This window comes from Hydra vulgaris, chromosome 01 (assembly GCF_038396675.1).
Source record: "Hydra vulgaris chromosome 01, alternate assembly HydraT2T_AEP".
Taxonomy (NCBI): Eukaryota; Metazoa; Cnidaria; class Hydrozoa; order Anthoathecata; family Hydridae; genus Hydra; species Hydra vulgaris.
In genome coordinates this window covers 40,263,910-40,272,519 of record NC_088920.1, presented here as the reverse complement: position 1 = coordinate 40,272,519, position 8,610 = coordinate 40,263,910, and positions in this window count along the sequence as shown.

Genomic DNA, 8,610 nt, shown 5'->3' with positions numbered 1-8,610 from the left:
ATATGTCTTATCGCCAAGCCCCTTGATAAATTCCGTAAATATAAAGTTCTATTTAAAAATAAGCACTTCCTTTAACAATATAAAATAAACAAACGTAAAATTGGTAAAAAAAAAAAAAAAAATATATATATATATATAGCATCTAATATCGAATCGAAAAATATAACATCTATTATCGAATCGAAGCAAATCTTCACTCGAAATCTGAAGTTTAAGCTTTTTTTTATACTATATTTTTCAGAAAAAATTTTTGAATAAACTTATTTTTAAACTGCTTCTTGCCTTGGTTAACGTTTGATTAAAAGGTATTTACGGATAAACAAAATTAATTTGATAGCGCCAAAGCGTCAAATATCTAAAAAAAAACGCAACAAAATCAAAACAAGTAAGAATTCAAAAAACTTGAATCATTTTTTTAAATTTGAATTGAATCTCGAATTGATTAATCAAAAAATGATTCCATTATAAATTTCGAAGGCTAGTAAAAGTACGTATTTATACGTCTTTGTTTAGCCAAGCAAAATAAGATTCGCGATTTTACAAAACGCAGACCAGAAGTATTTTAGAAGTTTTTGGATATATAACTAATGACATATTAATTTAAATAAAAACAAGATTATTTATAAACAGAAAAATTTTTTTCAATACATAAACATATAGAGAAAATTATATATATATTTCATAAAATGCCCTCGTGCTCAAATACATCTGGTCTGTTTTGTTATAAACATACATCTGGTCTGTTTTGTTATAAACACAAAATCCAATTTACGAACGAGATCCAACTAAAAAAATACAATTTACAAACGAGATCCAACTAACTCAACATGCCACCATATCTTGAATGTATTGTATAGTTATTTTCTACGTGTAAAAAAAGTTTCATGCTTTTATCCACTTTTGCACAAATGTTATGCTAATCTGCTGCACTAATATCTAAATTTCTGCTATTTAAAAAGTAAATCGTTTTTATTGTAGAATTGTTAACACTCAAGGCCCGTGGCTAAAATATATTTTTCCAGGCTGTATTTATTTTTCAGTCTAATTATCCTTAGTATGCAAATATCCAATTACTTTTCTTCTTATTCTGTATCTTCTAGGGTTCCTCAAGGTTCTATCCTAGGCCCTATACTCTTTTTAATTTACATTAACAATATTCCAGATATTAATAATATTCCAATATTCTCACATCTAAGGTGACATTGTTTGCTGATAATACTACCAATTATTCTTGTCGTGATAAGAAACCAATACTCTCTGATTGCTTGGAGAGGGCATTTCAGCTTGAAAAGGGTCTCACTTCTGCTACAGCATGGGGCTCACAGTGGCTGGTGAACTTCAATACATATAAAACTCAATTTTTTTCAGCCAATCGTTATCGCAATAATTTAGATCTTTCTATATTTATGAACGGTGATGTACTCGATGAGTCATCTACTCTTCATCTTCTAGGATTAATTCTTACTTCCAATCTTTCCTGGAAACCATATATCAAATCAGTTGCAAAAGTAGCATCTGCTAAGGTTGCATCTCTTTATCGAGCTTGACACTTTCTTACTTCGGATTCTATTCTCTATCTCTATAAATCTCAAATCCGGCCTTGTATGGAATACTGTTGCCATATCTGGGGCAGACCTTCTAATGATGCCCTTTCTCTTTTAGACAAGGCGCAAAAACACATTGTAAACATAGTTGGACCTGCTCTTGCAGCCAACCTCCAACCATTATCACATCGTCGTAATGTTGCTTTTCTTTCTCTTTTCTACAAATACTATAATGGGCACTGCTCTAAAGAACTAGCGTCTCTTGTGCCATCTTCATAAATTCATTCTCGTGTTACTCCTCATTCAATTAAGTGTCATCCTTTTTCTGTGACTGTTCCTAAGTGCTCCAAAAATGCTTATTCGTCTAGTTTTTTTCCTCAAACATCAGCTTTGGAATTCGCTTCCTTTATCTTGCTTTCCTGATTCATATAATTTGCAATCCTTTAAGTCGTCCGTCAATCGTTATCTTGCTCTACAATCTTCATCTTTTCTCTTTCCGTAACTTCCTACTTTAATTAGTGACTGCTTGCAGCCTTGTTGGAAGCAAAGATGTTTGAAAAAAGCAACAAAAAAAAACTATATAAAATAAAAAATTAAAAAAACTTTAAAAATAACGTTATTTAACTGATTTCATTTTAAATCTTTTGTTAAATTTTAGTATATAACGTTGATTTATTCATAACAATATTGAACTAAACCCTTAATTTGGGAAAAGCAAAGAAATCTAAGTTTTTTACATCAAAATGCCTTTTTCAAAACAAAAATTTTCTTAATAATCAAAAAATGACAAAATCATTATAAAAGCAGATTTTCACAGATTTCATTTTGTATCTTTTGCTATATTTTTATATTTTCTCCGGGTATAATAAATAAAATGTTAAACTTTACCTAAGGGAAGCAAAGAAACCAAAGTTTTTTATGTTCTTTATCTGTATGGAAATAAACTTGAAATTAAAAAATATAACCTTCAAAAAACGGTTTTTTTTTAATTTTCTTATTTTGTTATATTTTTAAAGATTCTAATGGTTTATTCAAAAAATGTTAAACTAAACCATCGTGAAGCAAGGCAACCTAAGTTTTTTTACGTCAAAATGCCTTTTTATTAACAAAAATCTTAAAATAAAATGAAGATTACAAAAGTTTTCACTTCTTTTCGAATCTTTTTTTTTTGTAGATGCCTTGGTCTATTCAAAAGAAAAACTAAACCTAAAAAGAAGTTTTTTTTGCCAAAAGGCCTTTTCTGTACTATAAATTACTTAAAACTTTTCTGTACTATAAATTACTTAAAACTTTTCTGTACTATAAATTACTTAAAACTTTTCATAAAAACAAGTTTATATTAGTTTCTTTTGCAACCTTTTGAAATTTTATAGATTCTAGGAATTTATTCAAAAAATAAAAGTTTAACTAAACCTGAGAGAAGCAAAGGAGCTTATGTTTTTTACATCAAAATGCCTTTTTCTGTACAAAAAATGACTTAAAATCAAAATACAAGATAAATTTATACAAGATAAATTATAAAAAAAAACAGGTTTTCAATAATTTCGTTTAGAATTTCTGAAAATTGAAAAAATCTTAAAAATAAACAGGTTTTCACGGATTTCTTTTGGAATCTTTTATTATATTTTTGTAGAGAAAAAAAATGTTAAACGAAATCTGAGGGAATTAAAGAAAACTTTATTTTTTACGTCAAAATGTCTTTTTCTTGACAAAAAATTATTTAAAATTAAAAAGAATGACAGAATTTTCAAAAATACAAGTTTTCACTGATTTATTTTAGAAACTTTTATTATATCATCGTGGATTCTGTGGGTTTTCATAAATAATATTAAACAAAACCTGAGATGGCAAAGAAATCTATGTTTTTTAAGTCAAAATGCCTTTTTCTGTACAAAAATATATTAAACCAAAATAAAAGACCAAATCTTTAAGAAATGAGATTACAAGAGTTTATTTAAGAAAAAAATTCTGAGAGTTTATTTAAGAAAATGCTAAAACAAACCTAATGGAAGCAAAAGAAAATAAGTGGTTTTTTCTGTACAAAAAAACAACAACATAAAATTCAAAAATTAGACAAAATCTGCCAAAAATCTTGTTAGATATTCCTTAAAATATTAATAAAACTCTGTTTTTTTTTAATAATTCTGATATGTTTTTTGAATTTATGATATTATCGATATAGATATTTTGACATATCTGTTATATCTGGGATATTTTTACAATATTTTTGATAAACCCACAGAATCAACAAAAATATAACAAAAAGTTTCTAAAAAATAGTAACACTATTTATTTATTTTTGGCAGATTTTGTCTAATTTTTGAATTTCATGTTGTTGATTTTTTGTATAATATAACAAATATAATGTATAATATACAAAATATAACAATATTTTGTAGTCAAAATGCCTTTTTCTGTTGCAAATGTAGTTTTCTAGAAGAAATTTACAAAAAATCAAAAAATAAAACAAAACTTTGAAAAAAACAGGTTTTCACCATATATTTTTGAGTCTTTTGTTATATTTTGTAGATTTTCCAAGTTTATTCACTAAAAGGTTAAACTAAAGGAAAAAGAAAGAATGTTTTTTATGTCAAAATGCCTGTTTTTATTCGACTTAACAATTACTTAAAATAAAAAAATCAAGTTCTTTGCAAAAGCAAGTTTATACTGATTTCTCATGGATTTTTTTGTAATATTTTAATAGATTTTTTAGGTTTATTAAGGTTTATTAAAATTGCTTAACATAAAGAAATATAAAAAAATCTTTAAACAAACAAATTTTAACTAATTTTTTTTGAATACTTTATTTATATTTTTGTAAATTGTGAGGTTTGATTCAAAAAAATGTTAAATTAAACACGAGAAAAGCGAGGGTACCTAAGTTTTTACATCAAAACGCCTTTTACTGTGGAAAAAAAGTACTTGAATTTAAAAAAGAAAAAGACGAAGTCTTTGAAAAAAGACGTTTTCACTTATTTCGTTTTGATTCTTTTGCTATATTTTTATAGGGTCTGTGTGTTTCTTTAAAATAATGTTAAACTAAACCTTAGTGAAGCATAAAACCTACAACTTTTATGTAAACATTCCTTTTTCTGTAGAAAGGTTACTTAAAAACAAAAAATAGTATAAAATCTTCAAAAAAACAGAGCTTTTACTAGTTTCAAATGGAATGTCACAGGAAAGCAAAAACTTTATCTGTATTGAAAATTAGTTTGTATCTAAAAATATAACAAAAGGTTAAAAAACTAGGGTTTACATGTTTTCTTTAGGATTATTTTGATATATTTTTGTAGATTCGATAGGTTTGTTAAAAGAAATGTTAAACATATAGAGGAGAAGCCAGAGAACCAAAGTTTTCTATATCAAAAAGCCGTTTTAAGAACGAAAAATTATTAGTTTGTTTTTTAGACAATGTGATATGTAATCTAAACAACATTCAACTAATTATTCAATACAAAAAGTTACTTAAAATCAAAAAATAAGACAAGTTCTTCAAAAAAACAAGTTTTCACTAACTTCTTTTAGAATCTTTTGTAATATTTTTGTAGATTCTGTTGGTATATTCTAGAAAATGTTAAAATAAATCTGAGGGAAGCAAAGAAACATAAGTTTTTTACGTCAAAAAGCCTTTTTCAGTACGAAAAATTACTTAAAATTAAAAAAAAAGTCAAAGACTTCAAAAAACAGGATTCCACTATTTTATTGTGGAATTTTTTGTTGTATTTTTGGAGGTTCTGTGGGTTAATTCATAAGAATGTTAAAATAAACCTGAGGGAAGTAAAGAAACTTGAGTTTTTTACGTTAAAATGCCTTTTTCAGTACCAAAAACCATCATAACCAAAATATAAGACAAAATCTTTAAAAAACAGGTTTTTACTAACTTCAATATAAATTGTTTTATAAATTTTTGTAGCAAAAAAATCTACGTTTTTTTCGTCATAATACCTTTTTTTGTACAAGAAATTATTTACAATCAAAATATGAGAAAAATTATGCAAAAACAAGGTTTTCATGGATTTATTTTCAAATCCTTTGTTATATTTTTGTAAATTCTGTCTTCAAAAATATAACAAAGAATTTAAAAGGAACAATGGGTTTGAGAGGAGCCTAAGTTTTTTACGTCAAAACGTTTTTTTATGTACAAAAAATTACTAAAAATCAAAAAATAAGACATATTCTTCAAAAAACATACAAAACTTATTTGATTTTTTTTAGATTCTTTTAATATACTTTCGTGGATTCTTTGAGTTTATTCAACAAAATGATAAAGTCAACCTGAGGCTTGATTTTATCATTTTGTTGAGGGTTATAGGAACCTGAGTTTTGTACGTTAACACGCCTTTTTCTATACGAAAAATTACTTAAAGATAAAAAATCTTCAAAATGAAAAGTTTTTAATGATTATTTTTGGAATTGTTAGTTATATTTTTGTAGATTCTGTGGATTTATTCTTGGGTTTATTCAAGAAAATGTTAAAATAAATCTGAGAGAATTAAAGGAACTTAAGTATTTACATCAAAATGCCTTTTTCTGTGCGATGACTTACATCAAATAATAAGACTAAATCTTCAAAAACATAGGTTTTCATAAATTTCTTTTGGAATTATTTGTTATATTTGTAGACTCTGTGGCTTTAATCAAGAATGTCTTAAAATCAACTTAAGGAAAGCAAAGGAACCTGAGTTTTTTGTCAAAATGGATTTCTCTGTGTGAAAAAAAACTTTAAATAAAACAATTAGACAAAATCTTCAAAAAATAAACAGAATTTCATTAATTTCTGTGATAAATCTTTATTTATATTTTTGTACATTCTGTGGGTTTATTTAACAAATTTGTTAAAAGGAAACAAAGTAAACTAAAATTTTTACGTTAAAACCTTTTTCCCCACATAACCTTTTCCCCCACATAACAAACCAAATCATCAAAAAAACAAATTTTCACTAATTTCTTTTAAAATTTTCTGTGTAATTTTTGTAGTACATAAATGTTTATTAAAAAAAATGTTGTAATCAACCAGACAGTAGCATATATTATATATAACCAGACAGTAGCATATATGTTATATATACACTAATTTTTTTGGAAGCCATTGTTATATTATAGTGGAGTTTGTGAATTTATTCAAGAAAAAGTACCTAAGGGAATCAAAGAAACTTAAGTTTTTACTTTTTTTTTCTGTACGAAAAGTTACTGAAAGTAATAAAAAGATATAATCTTTATTAAAACAGAGTTTCATTGATTCCTTTTTGAATTGTTTTGTTATATTTTTAGAGATTTTTTGAATTAATTGACTGAATTAATTGACGAAAATAATAAGATAAACTCTAAGGATGCAAATGAACATTAGTTTTTTTTAACGTCAAAATGCCTTTTTCTGTACCAGGGTTCCTACAGAGCCTGTTTTCATGTTTTTTCCCTGTTTTTTCCATTTTGGCCTGTCTTCTTGTTTTTTCCTGATTTTAAGGCAATAACCTGTTTTTTTTTTAAAAGTCTGATGATGTTTATATATAAAATGATATATTTTATGGATTTAGGAGCTAATCTAATTTTGTTTTAGGTATAATATCAGCTATTACTTAACATAGTTTTAACATCTATTTTTTTTGAAATAGAATATTAAACCATGTAAATGTTATAAAATGAATTTTTGAATAAATTTTGTTTATTTTGTTATGTTAAACAGGAATAGTTAAATTATAGTATTAATTATGAAAGTTTGTTTTATTTTTAAATGAAGTTTTCACTTATATGACTGGATTCATAAATTGAATTAATTTATTTTGAAGAGCAATTTTTTTTGATATGGCGTTAACCTGTTTTGCTGATCAGGGGGTTTTATGTGACAACTAAAAAGATTACCATCCTAACCTCATACTGCAATTTTATTCTAGGGTTTAAGTAGTTTTATAGTTTAGATGGTTTTTAAATTTTTTATTTTGTGCTGATTTTTAAATCATAGGAGAGGAGCCTCTCCTTTTCCATATGAAACCAGTTTTACAGAATTCTAATGGGAAAGCCCTTTCTAGCATAAAAGTTTCAACTTTAAAATGATTAAACTTTACAATGATTTTCTAGACTCTGTTATACCGATATAAATCTTTTAGGCAGCCAGGAGTGCCATTTATTATTTTTATTTTTTAGTTAAAATAATTAATTTTTTTGAAGTAATTATTTCCGTATGGGAAAGACTTCATACTAATTATCCTGGGAAAAGAACTACCCATGGATAAAAGCTTCCAATAAGTCTGTTAACCATGGCTTCTGTAGATTTTGTTCTGTGGATGTTAACATTTCAGCTAGTGTAACCCAGATTAATTTACATTTGAAGTCAAAGAAACATGAAGAAAATGAAAAATCAGCTAGAATCACAGTCTAAATTTGTGACAAATTCAGATAGTTTAGTTCTGAAGCTACCTACAAAAAGCATAATATTAAGTACCGAAGGCCAAGTAGTTAAGGCTGGAATTGTTCGTTGTTTAGATATAATTGATTCAAACTGTGCATTTTCTGCAGCTGATAGTGACAATGCTAAATATAAGTGTATGTTTACGGATTCTGAAGTTGCTAAAACAAATCAACAAAAATCTGATATCTAATCTAAACTTAAATATATGATTCAGTTTGGCAGTGTTCCTTATATTGAAAAAAATATTTGGAATGAGTTGAAATGTTTGACATTCACATTTGATGAAACAACTACGTCACAGGCAAAATAATATGACACTTATGCCACATTTTAACCGCTTTCAGCAAATAATAACATCGTACTTGAGGACATTATTTGTAGGAAGGTGTACTGTAGAAGACCTTCTTGGTCATTTTAAAAATTTGTAAAGAAAAATTCAGCTGCAATCTGAGTCAATTCTCTCAATTAGTATGGGCGGTCCTAATATCAATAAATTGTTCTAAAAAAAAATTAGAAAATGATTTAAAAAAAAAACGAAAATTCATTAACAATTTTGGGTTATGTCCACTCCATACAATTTCCAATTCTCTCTTGGAACGTTTGAAATTGTTGGTTTCTGAGGATATTTATTTGGACCAATTAGCAATTGATTTGCACAGT